Source organism: Argopecten irradians, chromosome 13 (assembly GCF_041381155.1).
Source record: "Argopecten irradians isolate NY chromosome 13, Ai_NY, whole genome shotgun sequence".
Lineage (NCBI taxonomy): Eukaryota > Metazoa > Mollusca > Bivalvia > Pectinida > Pectinidae > Argopecten > Argopecten irradians.
The window spans coordinates 12105263-12126053 of record NC_091146.1 but is presented as its reverse complement, the minus strand read 5'-3'; the positions used below and the strand labels follow the sequence as shown (position 1 = coordinate 12126053).

The 20791-nt window shown below is 37.3% G+C and overlaps 1 long non-coding RNA gene across 6 annotated transcripts; it reads left to right on the top strand.

The window, feature by feature from the left end:
• Positions 1–11251: 11251 nt before the first annotated feature.
• Positions 11252–18527, top strand: LOC138306143 (uncharacterized). Of its 6 annotated transcripts, XR_011205788.1 has the most exons (9): positions 11252–13183; positions 13519–13579; positions 14221–14305; positions 14628–14741; positions 15246–15306; positions 15946–16030; positions 16350–17027; positions 17662–17746; positions 18065–18527. It is a non-coding gene; the product is annotated as an uncharacterized lncRNA (long non-coding RNA). The 6 variants fall into 6 exon arrangements; XR_011205791.1 differs by lacking the exon at positions 13519–13579 and having other exon boundaries at positions 11252–13015; XR_011205787.1 differs by lacking the exon at positions 11252–13183 and having other exon boundaries at positions 13190–13579.
• Positions 18528–20791: the final 2264 nt, after the last annotated feature.

Below are 20791 nucleotides of genomic sequence, written 5' to 3'. Positions count from 1 at the left end.
GTAAATAGACATGTAAATATGATAGGTAGCTAATTTCATAAGCGCTCGTACCTCCGTGCATCCGGCATCAATTCCAGTTCAGTATGAAATAAATACTTATAACGACTTAAAAATATTTATATCCCACATCATAATGACATCTAATATTTTCTATACCGAGTCACAAATTGTGACATAAAATTGTTCAGGTTAAGTATTAATTCAAAGATTTGTAAATGATCCAACTTTATACAATATTACAGTTTCTATTAAGACGATCCTTTCTAACAGTTCTTTCCCATTCTGATTGGGGTGCAGACCGTGAAATGCTTCTACGTATCTATCGGGCACTTATTAGATCAAAACTGACTACGGCTCTATTGTCTATGGATCGACTCGCAGCTCCTATCTACAGATGCTTGACCCTATACAGAATCAGGGACTGCGTCTCGCACTTGGAGCTTTTCGAACAACACCTGTGAAGAGTCTCCATGTGGAAGCTAATGAGCCATCTCTAGACGATCGACGAAAGAAATTATCCTTACAGTATGCTGCTCAACCTGAAATCCAACCCCAAAAATCCTGCATTTAACCTTGTATTCAATCCACAAACATCAAGAAATATTTACACAAAATCAAAAGCTCATACCAACATTTGGCATCAGAATTTCAAAATTGTTGCTGGAACTTAATATAAACTTTCGACACCATAGACGAGTACACCGTATCGGATGTACCACCATGGCTCATTCAAACACCTGATATCAATTTATCTCTACATGAGAGGGCAAAGTCCAGTGCATTACCCGAAGAACACAAATCCTCCTTTCGGGTGTGCATTAGGGCTTTCCCTGACCATGTTCAGATCTACACTGACGGATCAAAAGATGGTGATAATGTTGCGGCAGCATGCTGTACATCTAATCACTGCTCCTCTATCCGACTCCCGGATATTGGCCTCCATTTTCTTCTGCGGGAAGCATGTGCTATCGGTCTGGCGCTTGACCATATCGAAGAACACCGCATTGAAAAGGCAATCATCTGTTCAGACTCTCTTTCGGTTTCTTCAGGCTTTGAAATCAAGAAGCCCTAGAAATACTCTAATCCAAAATCTTTTTAATCCGAACATTTTCGATTATCTTCTAAAACTCAAATTACTTATCTCTGGATTCCCAGTCATGTGGGTATAAAGGGGAATGAACAGGCTGATAAAGCAGCTAAGACTGCTCTTCGCCTAGCACAAACAGATTTGAAACTACCATATACCGACATCAAACCTTCAATTCAGTCAGCCATCAAACACCATTGGCAACAAAGGTGGTCTACCGAAACAAACAATAAACTGTTTAAAATTTCAACCTACACTTAATCCTAAAACTGTCCAGTCGGAGAGACCGCAGAGAGGAAGTTGTTCTCTCTCGGCTCCGAACTGGACACACATATTTTACACATTCCTATCTATTGGCCCTGCAGGTAGGGCGTTAGAACTGTACCTGCTGCCCCTATTGCATGATCGTAAAAGGCGACTAAATTTAGGATCTTATCTTTTCTCTCTTCTTCCTAACTGACTTTATCTTTCCTAATGCCTGCCTTGGCACCGCCTCACTTTGGCCTTGAGTTGAGCGTTCGCCCCTGTGAGGAAGGCTCTGGGTTCTGTCCCCTGCCGGGACACACCAAAGTCTATAAAAGTGGTAGTTTCTGCTCCTGCTTAGCGTTCAGCATACAGGGAGTGGGGACGACTGGGTTCGCCCGTTGTCAGTATAATGTGACCGGGTGGGGTGTGTTTGCTTGGTGTCTTTGGCGGCATGCTTCAGTGATATAGCACTATAAAAAGGGCAACAGTTCCACTATACAAGAAGACACAACACGAACATACCGCAGTCTCCCAGTACACTCACCTCGCACAACATACACGCAGCCCACCGCATTACATGGGAGGCCGTCCTTACATGACCATAGCTGTTAATAGGACGTTAATAAATCAAACAAACAAACAAACTATTGAGAGGGGAGGATCCTCCTACATGCCATGCATGTGATTCTCCTCTCACAGTGGAGCATATTTTATTGCATTGTATTGATTTTAAACACATACGAGATAAATACTACGATGTCTCCGACATGTACACTTTGTTTCATGCCGTGAGACATAATCGTATTTTTAATTATCTCGAAGGATCGGTATTTTAAGCAAAATATGAACGTTTTTTCTCATCATACATCGTATCAACTCAACATTTCATCGTTTCATCAACATTGTGCATGAGTTTTCTCATGTGTTTTAGCCAAATTTATTTTATCCCATGCAAACCTTTTTTTATCAAATAACGTTTACAATCTGTGTTTTAGTCCTTACTTGCTTTTTCTTACCCTGAACTTTTATGCTGATATTAATGCATGACTTGTAGTTTGGCCCTAAATGACCTTAGTTGTCGATGGGCCGTAAAACTCAAACAAACAAAAAAAAAAAAAAAAAAAAAAAAAAAATGACAGTAATTAAGCAACTTCACTCTTAAAATGTAGAATACCAGGAAAGCGTTAGAATGAGGATAAACACGTATTAATTTTTGAATGAGATAGGGTACCTGAGCTCAAAAATAGGATTTGCATTTCCATAAATGCGTCTAAAAGAGGTAAATACATGTTTGAATTTGGAGAAAGTTCGAAGCGGAATTTTCCTTTTTCCAGAAGAAAATCCTTCAACCTATCAGGATCTCTGATAAGGTCCAAGCGGCTTTCATTGGTGAGGTATATCTCAATGACATTATGAGAAATATTATACAAGTCATCCTCTGCAAACATAGTTATTTTCAGTGTCTGCAATTCTTTTTGAAGTGACAATGTGCGCTCTTAAAAAATTATTCCCGGTATTTTTTTGAGGCAATAATTTTTTTTGTTTGTTTGATTAATTAACGTCCTATTAACAGCTATGGTCATAGCAGCCGATTTAACTTGCAGATGGGTAATTTCAAAGGTTTTCTCTTCAGGCATCAGCAATTGGTGTAGATCGACCTGTGTCGATTTGTGTTGCCGGCACAAAAGAAGTTGTTGATATCGTGCTGACTATCAGTTGCTCTTCAAACTTCTAAGCCATTGATTATTTTGTAACTGCTGCCTTTGATTTTGAAATATCTCCCCAAACTGTGAGCTGTATACTGTCATTGTTTGCATCTGCAAGAAAATCTAGTGTATACTACATTAGAGTCTTCCGTAAATCCAAGAAATTTGGCATGAATAGTGACCTGAAGGGAAACGGAAATACTTTATTAGAAGGAAAACGGTGTAGATACTTGGCTCGCGTACAAAAATGGTGTATATAAGAGATAAGAGATGTACTATAGACGTCTAATTTATTGTTTCCACAAGCATAAATACGAATGAAAATTTGGTAGAAAACTAAGTTACCGCAATGCTAGTTTATATATCTAACATTCATTTCGCTCAATACTACTTTTTAAAATTTCTGATTGGAAATATCTCTAGGCGCAATGTTAGTATGTGTGTAGTTTTTTTGCAGAATGAATACTGATTGAAATACAGAGCCTTATAACCACTCCGTTCAATAGAGGATCTGAGCAAATCCGATTAAGGGTCATGTTCGGATGATTAAGGGTCATGTTCGGATGATCATGACCTTTGATAATACTACGTGAAATTCAGATTGTTATGTATGACACTAAATACATGTAGTTCACGAGATAATGGGAGATAACCTCCTATTGCTTTATTATCAATAACATCCTATAAAGGTCATATCATTAATCTAGGTTGTAGAACTATTCTAGAATATTATCATGCATAAACAAAATATGTTTTGTAAACATGTTGATTATAAGTAGAGGTCTAGAATGATCTATTTCCAGAAAGGTCTGTGTGTTTATTTGTATACTGGTTTTAGTTAGATATTTCTAGAAGTAGAAGGTTCTCCAATATTCTTGAACTAGGGTTTAGCTATATATACTCCAACTGTCCAAAGCTAATCAGAACTGTAATGAGACCTGTAATGAGTCATATCAAGAATTGTACTATCGGACCAAGGTTCGAATTTCATGTCTGGTATTTTTCAACAAGTCATGTACCAGCTCCAGATCAAGCAGTATAAGTCTAGTGCTTATCATCCAGAATCTCAGGGTGCTTTAGAACGTTTTCATCAAACATTGAAGAATATGATGAGATCTTATTGTTTTGACAACAGAGATTGGGAACGAAGGTACACACATGTTGTTGTTTGGCGTTAGAGAATCTGTACAAGGATCTCTTGGTTTCAGTCCCTTTGAACTTGTGTTTGGAAACACTGTACGTGGTCCTTTGAAAATTTTGAAAGACAAAATTTTGGCCGAAGATTCTAAAGTGAATCTCTTGTGTCTAACTTTAAACAAAGACAAAGGCATGTGAACTGGCAAAAGAAAATTTGGCCCTTACTCAAACCAAAATGAAAACATGGTTTGATAAAGATGCCCGTGCAAGAAGTTTTGATCCAGGTGACAAAATTTTGGCTCTATTACCAATACCGAGTCAGCCTTTGCAAGCTAGATATTTTGGACCTTAGGTTGTTGAGAAAAAGGTCGATGATGCTAACTACATTGTACAAACTTCAGGGAGGCGCAAGAAAACTCAATTATGTCATGTTAATATGCTTAAAGATGCTCCACCGCCGACAGAGCATAAATGATATTCATCACTTGGTGTTTAATCGTGTATATATATGTCTAATTAACATAAAAATAATATAAAATAATTTATTTTGCCTTTGGTGCATGAGCAATCAGTACTTCATTCCATATAGAATATAGTGCCACTGATTTTTTTCGGGATGCAATTAATTATTTTTCATATTTTTAACTTGAAGTAAAATTAGAAGCTCAAACTTTTCAATGGTGGTAATGGTGTAAAGTAAGTAACTTTGGTAACAGAAGAAAAATACTAAATCGTCTGATCCTATTTTTGATAGTGAAAAATCATCATTTGTCAGCGGTGGAGTATATTCAAGACATTTTTTGCAGACTTCATGGCCCTGCAGGTAGGGCGTTAGAATTGTACCTGCTGCCCCTATTGCATGATCGTAAAAGGCGACTAAATTTAGGATCTTATCTTTTCTATTCTTCCTAACCGACTTTATCCTTCCTAATGCCTCCCTTGGCACCGCCTCACTTTTGGCCTTGAGTTGAGCGTTCGCCCCTGTGAGGAAGGCTCTGGGTTCTGTCCCCTGGCCGAGACACACCAAAGTCTATAAAAGTGGTAGTTTCTGCTCCTGCTTAGCGCTCAGCATACAGGGAGTGGGACGACTGGTTCGCCCGTTGTCAGTATAATGTGACCGGGTGGGGTGTGTTGCTTGGTGTCTTCGGCGGCATGCTTCAGTGATATAGCACTATAAAAAGGGCAAAGGTTCCACTATACAAGAAGACACAACATGAGTCTCCCGAAACACGCACCTCGCACAACATACACACAATACACCGCATACATGGGAAGCCGTCCTTACATGACCATAGCGGTTAATAGGACGTTAATTAATCAAACAAACAAACAAATATATAGAGAAGAGAGCAAGATTTTGTTTGTTTGTTTGTTTGTTTGATTAATTAACGTCCTATTAACAGCTATGGTCATGTAAGGACGGCCTCCCATGTATGCGGTGTGTTGCGTGTATGTTGTGCGAGGTGCGTGTTTTGGGAGACTGCGGTATATTCATGTTGTGTCTTCTTGTATAGTGGAACTGTTGCCCTTTTTATAGTGCTATATCACTGAAGCATGCCGCCGAAGACACCAAGCAACACACCCCACCCGGTCACATTATACTGACAACGGGCGAACCAGTCGTCCCACTCCCTGTATGCTGAACGCTAAGCGGGAGCAGAAACTACCACTTTTATAGACTTTGGTGTGTCTCGGCCAGGGGACAGAACCCAGAGCCTTCCTCACAGGGGCGAACGCTCAACTCAAGGCCAAAAGTGAGGCGGTGCCAAGGGAGGCATTAGGAAAGATAAAGTCAGTAAGGAAGAAGAGAAAAGATAAGATCCTAAATTTAGTCGCCTTTTACGATCATGCAATAGGGGCAGCAGGTACAATTCTAACGCCCTACCTGCAGGGTCCTTGATGCAAGAAGGTTCTGAACAAATTGACCATCTAATTTGTTATTTCTCAAAAAAGTTTGACAAACACCAGAGAAATTATTCCACCATTGAGAAAGAATGGTTAGCGTTGATTTTGGCCTTGAACCAATTTGATGTATATCTCTGCACTACAGTTGTGCATGTGTTGGTCTTCACCGACCACAACCCTTTGACATTCATTGGGAAAATGAAAAACAATCATCGTATCCCGGACGAGCCCACAATTCCTGTTACATGAACGAATAACAGAAATGAGAAACCAGCAGCTAAATTAAAAACACAATTTAATTATGTATACAATATTATAACAGAGATGGTTTACAATATCTAAAGTAATTGGTGGTGGTACAAGAGTAATACGATGATTTAAAGTGTTACTTATCTGTATGCGAATGTCTTGGTATAATCCTTGATCCTTCCAGGTTTCAAATTAACAATAATCACCAATCCACGAGGAAAATGAATGTCCACAGATGATTTGTAAAGTTCCAGGCAATATGAATAAATCCACACAAAGTGTTGTAATAATCCACAGATAGTCACAATAGCTCTCCCAATAGAATCTTATATGGCACTGTACAATTCTTGATATGACTCATTACAGGTCTCATTACAGTTCTGATTAGCTTTGGACAGTTGGAGTATATATAGCTAAACCCTAGTTCAAGAATATTGGAGAACCTTCTACTTCTAGAAATATCTAACTAAAACCAGTAAACAAATAAACACACAGAACTTTCTGGAAATAGATCATTCTAGACCTCTACTTATAATCAACATGTTTACAAACATATTTGTTTATACATGATAATATTCTAGAGTTCTACAACCTAGATTAATGATATGACCTTTATAGGATGTATTGATAATAAAGCTATAGGAGTTATCTCCCTTATCTCATAACTACATGTATTTAGTGTCATACATAACAAGATCAAATACATTTTCTGCACGTTGCTCTGTCAATTGATAACGCCATTTCGCCCCCGCATACAAATAAGATTAGCTTTATTGTGCTCTTTGGGCGAGATGACTACTTTTACGGAAATAATTCTGAAAGATTTTCAAAATTTTGCCAGCAGCAATTTGATTGGCCTTTTATAAAGGTCATCTGGACATGACCCCTAATGGGATTTTCTCAGATCCTCTTATCTAACGTAGTGATAATAAGGATATGTATTTTAATCAGATTGAGAATGAATGTGCGTATATACAGATACACAATAGACTTGAATGATACCAATATGGAATTACACAAGGTATATTTAAAAAAAAAAATTATTGGAAAAAACATCAGTTGAGTTCCCCATTATAGTGTCACCAGCAATCTACAAGCTAACTAGGCCTGTCTCTAGCGCTGTGTAAACAAAGTGTCAATTATGGGGCAAACTCCTATCGCCACTTATTTTGATAAATAAAAATGTTTTAAGCACTGATAAACAATATGAAGCGTATGATTTTGTTCATTAAGAGTGCTTTGAAGCAGCGCAAAGTGCTTTGAATGAAGACGCATTTTTATTTATTTATTTTTTTATTTATAAAATTTTTTTTTCATAATGAAACTCAAAAACGTACCTGTGCAGTGCGCAGTGTAAAATGTGGTATATGCAGAGAAAATGTCTATAGAGCTAAACGGTTGTAGTTTAACATTAAATGCTCAAAATCACATAATGTCCACCAACCCCTCCAGGAAAGGACAGATGACCACCAACCCCTCCAGGAAAGGACAGATGACCACCAACCCTCCAGGAAAGGACAGATGACCACCGAACCCTCAAGGACAGGACAGATGACCACCAATCCCTCAAGGACAGGACAGATGACCACTAACCCCTCCAGGACAGGACAAATGACCACCAACCCCTCCAGGAAAGGACAAATGACCACCAACCCCTCCAGGAAAGGACAGATAACCACCAACCCCTCCAGGAAAGGACAAATGACCACCAACCCCTCCAGGAAAGGACAGATAACCACCAACCCCTCCAGGAAAGCACAGGTAACCACCAAACCCATGGATAAATCCAGACAAACACATACGACCAACAAGCCCTGCAGCCAAACACACTTGATCACTACACAACGATTATGATGATGAATAAATGTAGGTTCATTCTACAGGTTTTTTTTTTTTTTTAGAGAAAACATTTCATAAGTTGTGAATGTTTCACCGATGCATTTGATAGAATCATCAAATATTGTTTCAAAAAAGATACAAAATTCATTATCTATAGTTCCAACAAAAATTCAGAATAATTATAAATGATACATGGCTGCAGTACATTTCAACTCTGTAAAGTTTGTCATATACACATGTACAAACACTATTTATTATTATGACCAGAAATAATACTGTATGTGTCCTCCAAATATATCTAAAGAACAAGCTAAAACCTACATGTACATATGTATATGTGTATATCAGAACATATACAATACAATTTTACCAATTAACCTACAATGTAAATCCTATATACAATGTATGTGTATAACACTACCAGAACATGTACAGAACAAAAAATATACATCAGAACTGTATGAATTGACCGGTAGCATAATATTATAGATTAATTGAAACAAATCTTAGCTTGATAATGCACTAGCGGTTACATTCTAACTGTACATGCATTACAACGGTACATTTTATAAATATACAGGGCATTCATTACCCCTAAAGAGGCCCCACTAAAAGAACCGCTATTTACCCCAGGGTTACGTTTTACGCGATTGGGGAACAGGTATGAAACATGTGACCATATGTGACCACTCATTTATGAAAAAATACTGCTAGGGACTATTTACATAATGATCAAAATACGAAGACTCACTCACTATCAGCTGAGCAGGGAGTACCGGGTAGTAGGCCTAGGTACGTACAGTAGCGGTCCGGAGCCGCGTGCTCGTTTGAACTGTTCTCTTCACTATAACAAGTTGTATTAACACTGTCCATGCGTTGTAATGTTTACCGAGTCAGTTGTTGGGATTGTCGCTGCTCCATTGCCTTTCCTTTCGCATTTTAGGTGAGTCAGTTGGTTGTTTTGGCGGAAACATTTTGGTTCAAAACTACGGTAGCCATGTTTTGTTTACTACGGAGAGTGGTGGGTGTTGCGCATGCGTTAAGGTTGAACCACAGGTGTTCGTTTCTAATATAAACATAAGTATAATACTGGGTCAAGGTCTATAACTCGGCCGGCCATATAACACTACCCAATTTCAGAAAAAGTATGATTATTAACCAACCGTATAGGATATGATAATAGGAATACTCTCAATCGACAGCCAGATAATTTATCTTTAATTTGGTATATGATACAATATATATCATGCCGTATAAATGTCACTAGGTATCCAGAAACATCGGAAAACAGTCAGATTTCAACTGGTCGGACACTGTGGTGTCCTCCGATAAACACGCCAGGGCTCTAATGGGTAGCTCAAAAACCACTGCATGTCAACACTTCAGCGTCATAAGAATGAAAGTTTGGTAGAAAACAAACTTACCGGTTAGTAAATCCATGGATAAATACCATCCATTTGCCTAACGTAGCCCTTTGAAATTTCCGATTGAAAAATTTATGTCTCTAGCCGCCATGTAAGTATGTGTGCAGTAGATTTGTTTTGTCGGCGTTGATTGGCTCTCGAAAATTAATTGACCAATCAACGCCGAGAAAACAAATGTACTACACACATATCAACATGACGGCTAGAGACACACATTTTTTCAATCGGAAATTTCAAAAGGCTGTATTGAGCAAATGGATGGTATATAGATAAACACTAACATACCGGTAAGTTTGTTTTTTACCAAACTTTAATTCCTATGAAGCTGAAATGTTGACATGCAGTGGTTTTTGAGCTACCCATTAGAGCCCTGGCGTGTTTATCGGAGGACACCAGTGTCCGACCAGTTGAAATCTGGCTGTTTTCCGATGTTTCTGGATACCTAGTGACATTTATACGGCATGATTTATATTGTATCATATACCAAATTAAAGATAAATTATCTGGCTGTCGATTGAGAGTATTCCTATTATCATATTCTATACGGTTGGATAATAATCATACTTTTTCTGAAATTGGGTAGTGTTATATGGCCGGCCGAGTTATAGACCTTGACCCAGTATTATACTTATACTTATATTAGAAACGAGCACCTGTGGTTGACTAGGACACATAGGTACCAATGCACTCATAGCCGGTCGGGAGGACTTTTAGGATTCCCATAGATATTATTATTTTCTTCGCATGTACAGCGATTTTGACGGAAAGTTTTATTTTTCTAATTCATAAGAAATTATACCGGATATATTAATACCATTTTTACCGATTTTACAGTCACTTGCCCGACTATTCGCTTTAACACAAAAATAATATAAAATAATTTACTTCGCCTTTGGTGCATGCGTAATCATTACTTCATTCTATATAAGATATAGTGCCACGGAATTTTTTCGGGATGCAATTAATTATTTTTCATATTTTTAACTTGAAGTAAAATTAGAAGCTCAAACTTTTCAATGGTGGTAATGGTGTAAAGTAAGTAACTTTTTTAACTGAAGAAAAATACTAAATCGTCTGCTCCTGTTTTTGATAGTGTAAAAATAACATTTGTCAGTGGTGGAGCATCTTTAAAGTTGTTCGATTGTAAGCCTTATGTACACTGTAATTTGATTGCATTAGGGTTAACGTTGCTCCATGAATAAATGATGTATATAATCAAAATTTACCGAAAAAGGACCCTTATTATACCTTATATACGTTATATTTTACAATATGTACATGTATTTTGCGTTTCCTTTCCCTTTCTTTGACTTGTTTATTCTACCCTTAATGACAGAAATGGTCCGCATAATGATATTTTGGGGAGTGATGTTAAACCGGATTGCATTGTAAATTAAAATTATGGTGGCTGATTACGGCCATCTCGTGTTGTTGTGTTGTCGCCTTGTCGTGTTGTCGCCTCGCCTTGTCGAGTTGTCGGGGTCTCAAACTGCGACAACCCGAGATTTAACAGTTGAAATGTCGACTAGTCGCGTTTTCGAACCGCGACAAGTCGACAACACGACAAGAAGACAAGTCGACAACGCAAGTCGACATTTCAAACACGCTAATTAGCGCGTACAGAATCTCGTGTTGTCGCGGTAAAATGTCGACTTGTCGTGTTGTCGACTTGTCGTGTTGTCGCCTTGTCGTGTTGTCGACTTGTCGTGTTGTCGAGTTGTCGACTTGTCGCCTTCCTGTTACACATGCGCAAACAATGGATAACACTCGCCATATTGGATTGCTAATGAAAATAATTGTGTGCATGTGTTTGTACCTAGATGAAGAAATTTGATAGCAATTTCTTTACCGAGAGTTGTCAAAGTATTTTTCTCTGAACTATGAATTTCAATAATTTGTTTATTATATGATAATCGTGTAATAAGGTCTGGTCACGCCGTCTGATTAGTACGCAGTAATCGTCATCTGTTAATTTTAAGGTCACTTGAACCGCTAAGGCCTAATAGTTCGAAGGCCCGTTAATCCGAAAATTAGAAAATATTGCAATTTTATGGTGGCATATTTCTGCCATCGATTTCCCGACTTACGACTTAATAATGTCGACATCGTTAAGGCATTAAGTCGACATCATATCGGAATATGTCGACATAAACAGAAGAATATGTCGACTTACCACATGTACATGCCCACATAATGAATCCAAGATATTTATGTAGACAGTCGGTAACTCGGCGATAATTGTGTTTATGCTCGGATGTGACACCGACTTGTCAGTTATTGATGTCGACATCTAAACTTAAAGATGTCGACATCTGGTCTTGAAAGTGGAAATCAAAGGCCACTCTTTCATAGAGCACTGTGTATATGCAGCAAAAGCCATACAGCAGAGATCGACGTTGATTTTGTTAATTCAAGTTTTTTTTTTATTCATTTGATTTCCAAAAAAAAAAAAAAAAAAAAAATGTGATCCTGCAAATCCCGGCCATGAAACTGTAGCCTGCGTGTACGTAGCTGTTAGCCCGAGCTAAGGAAGTGTACAACGAATTATTAATATATATAACCAACGCATGCTCCATACTAAATAGTCAACTATTGACTGTTGACATGGTCCTCTTAAATAGTAACCCCATGTACTATCTAAGGAGAAGTTCTTTCGATACCTCTCGGATCACATCTTATTCATACCGATTCATATCGAGTCCTTTCCGAATATATAGTTCCGAACGTGTAGTCGACCGCCATTTTTGTGACCCATCACTTTTCACTTCGGCAAGATCGTGTCGATCGAAATAGGAATATGACCGTTTGATAGCCGACCTCTTCGTGTGAAACAGGTCGGTATATATGTAGGCCTAATATAATAAATATAGGCCTAGGTAAAGTCTGAAATGTCATGACCTTTAATATGGGTCAGACCAGATCATGGCGTCAATCCTGTGATAGCAATAAATACTCCTATATATGATATTATATCATCATCAATCTTTATCCCCCTCCAATGAGGAGATATTTGTGCAGTAGTTACATTATATAGTAAGTCAATGTGCTAATAGTAAGTCAATGTGCTATACAATAAACCTCTCTAATCTTAAGGTTTTTTGTTTGGAACTGGTAGACTGTGAACTACACTTGAAAAAAACTCACAATTTGTTATAGGGATCAACCAACTAAATAAAAAAAAAGACCTTCGAAATGGCCCCTGAGGTAACCAATAATTAACTTAAACAACATTAATACTGTTTCAATTTTTAATACATAATTTGCAATTAATCAACACAGTGTGTAAGTTCAATATTTCATGTTTTCAGAATTACTCCACGGGTGACTGTCCGAAGGTGAAGCCCTGTCCTGGACAAACCACTTGACCGATTAAGTTCATATTACAGATTTGACATACAGCCGAAATACACTTTACATCATAGGTGAGTATTGGAATTTTAATTTCTGCTATAGGGATCAACCAACTAAATAAAAAAAGACCTTCGAAATGGCCCCTGTGTATACAAGATTGAGCCCAGGATAGAATTTTAACCCGGCCGCTGATTGGCTGGCTAATTATGAATTTCAAAAGTAAAAATGTTTTCTGACAGGTAATTATTCCTAGATAACCATGATATGAATTTGGAAATTCATATTGAGATTTAGGTTCAAAATATCAACTTTGATAATGAATAGGTAAAAGCATTAGGATTTCAGGATTTTTTAGTGCAAAATGCGCCTGATTTCAATAAAGCTACCCTGGTTGGAGTTTGAGCAGAAGGACCCAAACTTTTTTTTCTATTTAGTGTTATATGAGAACCTAGACTTTAATTATAGAACACAACAGCTAACTAATATTCCTTTGTTTTAATAATACAGTACAAAACTTTAACAAAGTTTAACACTGTGGTCTATGTAAAATCATTTAGTTGGTTGCTCTCTATAGCGAACGCAACCGGAAGTATAAGAGTCAGTCACTGGAGCCGAGTGAGTCCATAGATACAAAGGTAAGTCGCCAAGTTTTAGAATAATACGTGTCACTGTGACTATGCATGCAGTTTATTTAGAATTGGCCAGTAAGTTAATGGTACATATAACGTAGATTCAGGTAATTAGCACGGCTATAAACGTGTGACATGTGCGTTTAACATCAGATGGGTTCGATCACATGGGTGCGCGGTGCATGGTCTCCTCAGTTGTCAGAATTTAGTTCACGGAACTGTATGCATGTTCCGGTTTAGGTGAACCAGGAATTAGCGGTCAAATCAAGAGGGAGGGGGGGGGGGGGGGGGGGGGGGGGGGTCAGTCGTCTCTGCCATATTGGAGTGCCGAAAGCCATAAAGGTATAAAACATAAGTTACAGCTTATACATTTGAAATTGGTAACATTAAGGGGAGACAATTACATTGTATTACATAATGTCTAGTTTGGGGTGTGGTATTTATACCTGCCAGGTATAATTGGTGGGAGGGGGGGGGGGGTGGGGGGGGTGTTCATCTCAGGTAAGCCAATTTAACTAATTGTACTGATTAATTGTAATATTAGGGCTAATAAGTTTATTAAAAGTATGAATTTTATGTTATAATGATGAAAAATACCATTTTGTGAATATTTTTTCTGTTAATGAAACATATTAATGGTGTTTCAGGGTCATTCAAGATTTCCGGAAATATATGTTGGTTGCACAGATTCCAGTCACGGACAAAGACATGCATCTTTTGTGCTCATTACAGGTTTGATCTTTGTTTAATTTGTTTATTTTAAACAGAAAGGCTCTGGAACCATGTTCCTGGTAAATTTGAATATGTAAAAGGTATGGTATATCTGGATTTCTTCCAAAATCTTGACATTTTCTATATTATAGGGGTATACCTGATTATGTAATGGATTATCTCCCCCCTTGGCTGGGGACTTTTCCTATTTTTTCATTATATTCAGAAAGTTTAATGATGTAACCAATAATTAACTTAAACAACATTAATACTATTTCAATATTTAATACATAATTTGCAATTAATCAACACAGTGTGTAAGTTCAATATTTCATGTTTTCAGAACTACTCCGCGGGTGACTGTCCGAAGGTGAAGCCCTGTCCTGGACAAACCACTTGACCGATTAAGTTCATATTACAGATTTGACATACAGCCGAAATACACTTTACATCATAGGTGAGTATTGGAATTTTAATTTCTGCTATAGGGATCAACCAACTAAATAGAAAAAAGACCTTCGAAATGGCCCCTGTGTATACAAGATTGAGCCCAGGATAGAATTTTAACCCGGCCGCTGATTGGCTGGCTAATTATGAATTTCAAAAGTAAAAATGTTTTCTGACAGGTAATTATTCCTAGATAACCATGATATGAATTTGGAAATTCATATTGAGATTTAGGTTCAAAATATCAACTTTGATAATGAATAGGTAAAAGCATTAGAATTTCAGGATTTTTTAGTGCAAAATGCGCCTGATTTCAATAAAGCTACCCTGGTTGGAGTTTGAGCAGAAGGACCCAAACTTTTTTTTCTATTTAGTGTTATATGAGAACCTAGACTTTAATTATAGAACACAACAGCTAACTAATATTCCTTTGTTTTAATAATACAGTACAAAACTTTAACAAAGTTTAACACTGTGGTCTATGTAAAATCATTTAGTTGGTTGCTCTCTATAGCGAACGCAACCGGAAGTATAAGAGTCAGTCACTGGAGCCGAGTGAGTCCATAGATACAAAGGTAAGTCGCCAAGTTTTAGAATAATACGTGTCACTGTGACTATGCATGCAGTTTATTTAGAATTGGCCAGTAAGTTAATGGTACATATAACGTAGATTCAGGTAATTAGCACGGCTATAAACGTGTGACATGTGCGTTTAACATCAGATGGGTACGATCACATGGGTGCGCGGTGCATGGTCTCCTCAGTTGTCAGAATTTAGTTCACGGAACTGTATGCATGTTCCGGTTTAGGTGAACCAGGAATTAGCGGTCAAATCAAGAGGGAGGGGGGGGGGGGGGGGGGGGGTCGTCTCTGCCATATTGGAGTGCCGAAAGCCATAAAGGTATAAAACATACGTTACAGCTTATACATTTGAAATTGGTAACATTAAGGGGAGACAATTACATTGTATTACATAATGTCTAGTTTGGGTGTGGTATTTATACCTGCCAGGTATAATTGGTGGGAGGGGGGGGGGGGGGGGGGGGGGGGGGGGGGTGTTCATCTCAGGTAAGCCAATTTAACTAATTGTACTGATTAATTGTAATATTAGGGCTAATAAGTTTATTAAAAGTATGCATTTTATGTTATAATGATGAAAAATATCATTTTGTGAATATTTTTTCTGTTAATGAAACATATTAATGGTGTTTCAGGGTCATTCAAGATTTCCGGAAATATATGTTGGTTGCACAGATTCCAGTCACGGACAAAGACATGCATCTTTTGTGCTCATTACAGGTTTGATCTTTGTTTAATTTGTTTATTTTAAACAGAAAGGCTCTAGAACCATGTTCCTGGTAAATTTAAAATATGTAAAAGGTTTGGTATATCTGGTTTTCTTCCAAAATCTTGACATTTTCTATATTATAGGGGTACCTGATTATGTAATGGATTATCTCCCCTTGGCTGGGGACTTTTCCTATTTTTTCATTATATTCAGAAAGTTTAATGATGTAACCAATAATTAACTTAAACAACATTAATACTATTTCAATATTTAATACATAATTTGCAATTAATCAACACAGTGTGTAAGTTCAATATTTCATGTTTTCAGAATTACTCCGCGGGTGACTGTCCGAAGGTGAAGCCCTGTCCTGGACAAACCACTTGACCGATTAAGTTCATATTACAGATTTGACATACAGCCGAAATACACTTTACATCATAGGTGAGTATTGGAATTTTAATTTCTGCTATAGGGATCAACCAACTAAATAAAAAAAGACCTTCGAAATGGCCCCTGTGTATACAAGATTGAGCCCAGGATAGAATTTTAACCCGGCCGCTGATTGGCTGGCTAATTATGAATTTCAAAAGTAAAAATGTTTTCTGACAGGTAATTATTCCTAGATAACCATGATATGAATTTGGAAATTCATATTGAGATTTAGGTTCAAAATATCAACTTTGATAATGAATAGGTAAAAGCATTAGAATTTCAGGATTTTTTAGTGCAAAATGCGCCTGATTTCAATAAAGCTACCCTGGTTGGAGTTTGAGCAGAAGGACCCAAACTTTTTTTTCTATTTAGTGTTATATGAGAACCTAGACTTTAATTATAGAACACAACAGCTAACTAATATTCCTTTGTTTTAATAATACAGTACAAAACTTTAACAAAGTTTAACACTGTGGTCTATGTAAAATCATTTAGTTGGTTGCTCTCTATAGCGAACGCAACCGGAAGTATAAGAGTCAGTCACTGGAGCCGAGTGAGTCCATAGATACAAAGGTAAGTCGCCAAGTTTTAGAATAATACGTGTCACTGTGACTATGCATGCAGTTTATTTAGAATTGGCCAGTAAGTTAATGGTACATATAACGTAGATTCAGGTAATTAGCACGGCTATAAACGTGTGACATGTGCGTTTAACATCAGATGGGTTCGATCACATGGGTGCGCGGTGCATGGTCTCCTCAGTTGTCAGAATTTAGTTCACGGAACTGTATGCATGTTCCGGTTTAGGTGAACCAGGAATTAGCGGTCAAATCAAGAGGGAGGGGGGGGGGGGGGCAGTCGTCTCTGCCATATTGGAGTGCCGAAAGCCATAAAGGTATAAAACTTATACGTTACAGCTTATACATTTGAAATTGGTAACATTAAGGGGAGACAATTACATTGTATTACATAATGTCTAGTTTGGGGTGTGGTATTTATACCTGCCAGGTATAATTGGTGGGAGGGGGGGGGGGGGGTGGGGGGGGGGTTGTTCATCTCAGGTAAGCCAATTTAACTAATTGTACTGATTAATTGTAATATTAGGGCTAATAAGTTTATTAAAAGTATGAATTTTATGTTATAATGATGAAAAATACCATTTTGTGAATATTTTTTCTGTTAATGAAACATATTAATGGTGTTTCAGGGTCATTCAAGATTTCCGGAAATATATGTTGGTTGCACAGATTCCAGTCACGGACAAAGACATGCATCTTTTGTGCTCATTACAGGTTTGATCTTTGTTTAATTTGTTTATTTTAAACAGAAAGGCTCTGGAACCATGTTCCTGGTAAATTTGAATATGTAAAAGGTTTGGTATATCTGGTTTTCTTCCAAAATCTTGACATTTTCTATATTATAGGGGTACCTGATTATGTAATGGATTATCTCCCCTTGGCTGGGGACTTTTCCTATTTTTTCATTATATTCAGAAAGTTTAATGATGTAACCAATAATTAACTTAAACAACATTAATACTATTTCAATATTTAATACATAATTTGCAATTAATCAACACAGTGTGTAAGTTCAATATTTCATGTTTTCAGAATTACTCCGCGGGTGACTGTCCGAAGGTGAAGCCCTGTCCTGGACAAACCACTTGACCGATTAAGTTCATATTACAGATTTGACATACAGCCGAAATACACTTTACATCATAGGTGAGTATTGGAATTTTAATTTCTGCTATAGGGATCAACCAACTAAATAAAAAAAGACCTTCGAAATGGCCCCTGTGTATACAAGATTGAGCCCAGGATAGAATTTTAACCCGGCCGCTGATTGGCTGGCTAATTATGAATTTCAAAAGTAAAAATGTTTTCTGACAGGTAATTATTCCTAGATAACCATGATATGAATTTGGAAATTCATATTGAGATTTAGGTTCAAAATATCAACTTTGATAATGAATAGGTAAAAGCATTAGAATTTCAGGATTTTTTAGTGCAAAATGCGCCTGATTTCAATAAAGCTACCCTGGTTGGAGTTTGAGCAGAAGGACCCAAACTTTTTTTTCTTTTTAGTGTTATATGAGAACCTAGACTTTAATTATAGAACACAACAGCTAACTAATATTCCTTTGTTTTAATAATACAGTAACAAGCAAAACTTTAACAAAGTTTAACACTGTGGTCTATGTAAAATCATTTAGTTGGTTGCTCTCTCAGACTCGCGGTCCAGCTGTGTTGTGGAATTTTTTAAGGTTTTTTTTTTTTTTTTTTTTATTATGGTCTGTATGTGTAGGTGTAAATTATTCATTTGTTGAATAGGATGCTAGGTAAATGGGCGATAACCTGTTGGTGTGTTGTATATATTTTTGTAAAGTAGTCTGAATCAGATTTAATTCCTTGCCAAGACGCGTTAATATCCTTCCACATTGGAGATTACCACTTTCTGCTGTTGAGTGATGTACTGTCCCGCCTTTGTCCTCACATCGCCCAAAAAATGTCTTTTCATTAACTTTCTGTTGTCTTTGTGAGAAAGACTTTTGTGTAAAATTATGTCTAGTGAGTGCTGTGCGGCGCTGTGGCCATTTTGTCATAATGTCCATTTTGTGACGCTTATAGGTTCAGATGTTTGTTAAGGGTCTGTGTAGTGAAGCTTCCTCTCTCTTTTGTTTCTTTGAGGAACTTTAGTTGTAAGGGATTAAACATTGTACTGTGACAAACTACACATAGGCTACAGTTCGGTACGTAAACACACATTGTGTCACACACCAGAGCATATAAACAGGCTACTAGTCCGTTTCAAAAAGCCGGCCTGGAACTCCTTTTTTCAGGGAAAGCGTTGAGGTTTACGGAGTAGTCTAACAGAAGGATAAGACTATAGTCTATTCTGCAAAGTTAAATCTTCCACAAACTTGAAATAAAAAAACCTAATAATATAGGTAGGTTTAGTGGACTAATGGTTTCAATATCAGGAAGTATAGGAAGATATGTTTAAACTCTTTATATTTACATTTTGTATCCATCTTTGGGGTTCTCTGTATTAAATTATTGGTTTAACCCGTAGTAAGCTTGGCCAGGAAAAACTGTTTAAATCATTGATGACTAAAATCCACAAGATGGAGAACAGCCATGTTTGTTTGACGGTGTGACCGTAGACGTTCCGATTGTCAAATCAATTGTGAACGTCATGTATGATGTGATCATGCGTTTTGGATGTCAGTTTGATCTTCCGCATATGATTTTAGTCTTTCCCCTTGGTTAGGATAATAGTGTGTGATAGTCGGCAGTCGCTGTGTAGTAATTACAGTTTTATTATAAAGTAATTTAAATTTGTTGTTTGTTTGAGCTATGATTGATACGTGTTGTTTAATTATCAAGCTTTAGCAATGAATGTCGTACTCAGTCATGGACATACTGATATAGGAGGGAAATCTGGTGAGAATAAGCTAGTGACAAGGAGAGCAGAAAGAGATATTCATGCAACAAAGCTGACCACTGCCAAAACTCCAAAGTGAGAAGCGACCCAACAGGATGATTTATGGGTTTAGTTAGATATATCCGCAATCTGTGGTGAAAATAAAGGGAAATTTGATTGTGCACATTCCACAATTCAATGTAATTTTTGTTTTTGGCGAGGATCACCTCGCCATTGTGATCGTGGTTGCAAAATTCTCTTTCAGTCAATTTCCTCAATATGATTGGCTTAGAACTTGCTCGCAGATACTAGCGCTCCTAACGGCAGTGTATTCAACAACTTTGATTTTACCGGGAATTTTAAATAGCAAATTTTGAATATGAAAGTTACTGAAATAAGCGTATCTGTAATGTTGAAATAGGAGAAGTAGATAACTGCTTTCATATCCTTACCATATACACTATCCAAATGATCTTAGGTTGGAAAATTTTCACTTGAATTGTTTACAATGTATCTAGACTTTCCGTCCCGAAAATGTTGTTAACAATGCATGAAGACGTTTCGTCCCGAAAATGCTTCGCTTCGCCCCACGCGTTTTGTCCCTACTAGTGACAATTATCCCGCAACGGAAAAAAATGAAATCAATGTTTCATCTCAAACATCAAAATTTTTACAATAATTATTTTTGTAATTTGAATCATATTAGTTCGGGAGCAAATAAATCTCAGGACGAAATGGAGATTTGTTTATCACGGCTGCGTTATGCCACATGTACGTGTAAATCCACAATGGAAGAAAGACAACTCTAAGAAAATTTAGGATAAACTTTGTAAAACTGATCAAATAGCGCGTGAGAGACGATGAACATTTTCTAAATGTCCAAGCTGGCGTAATCTTCCAACTTACGGCAG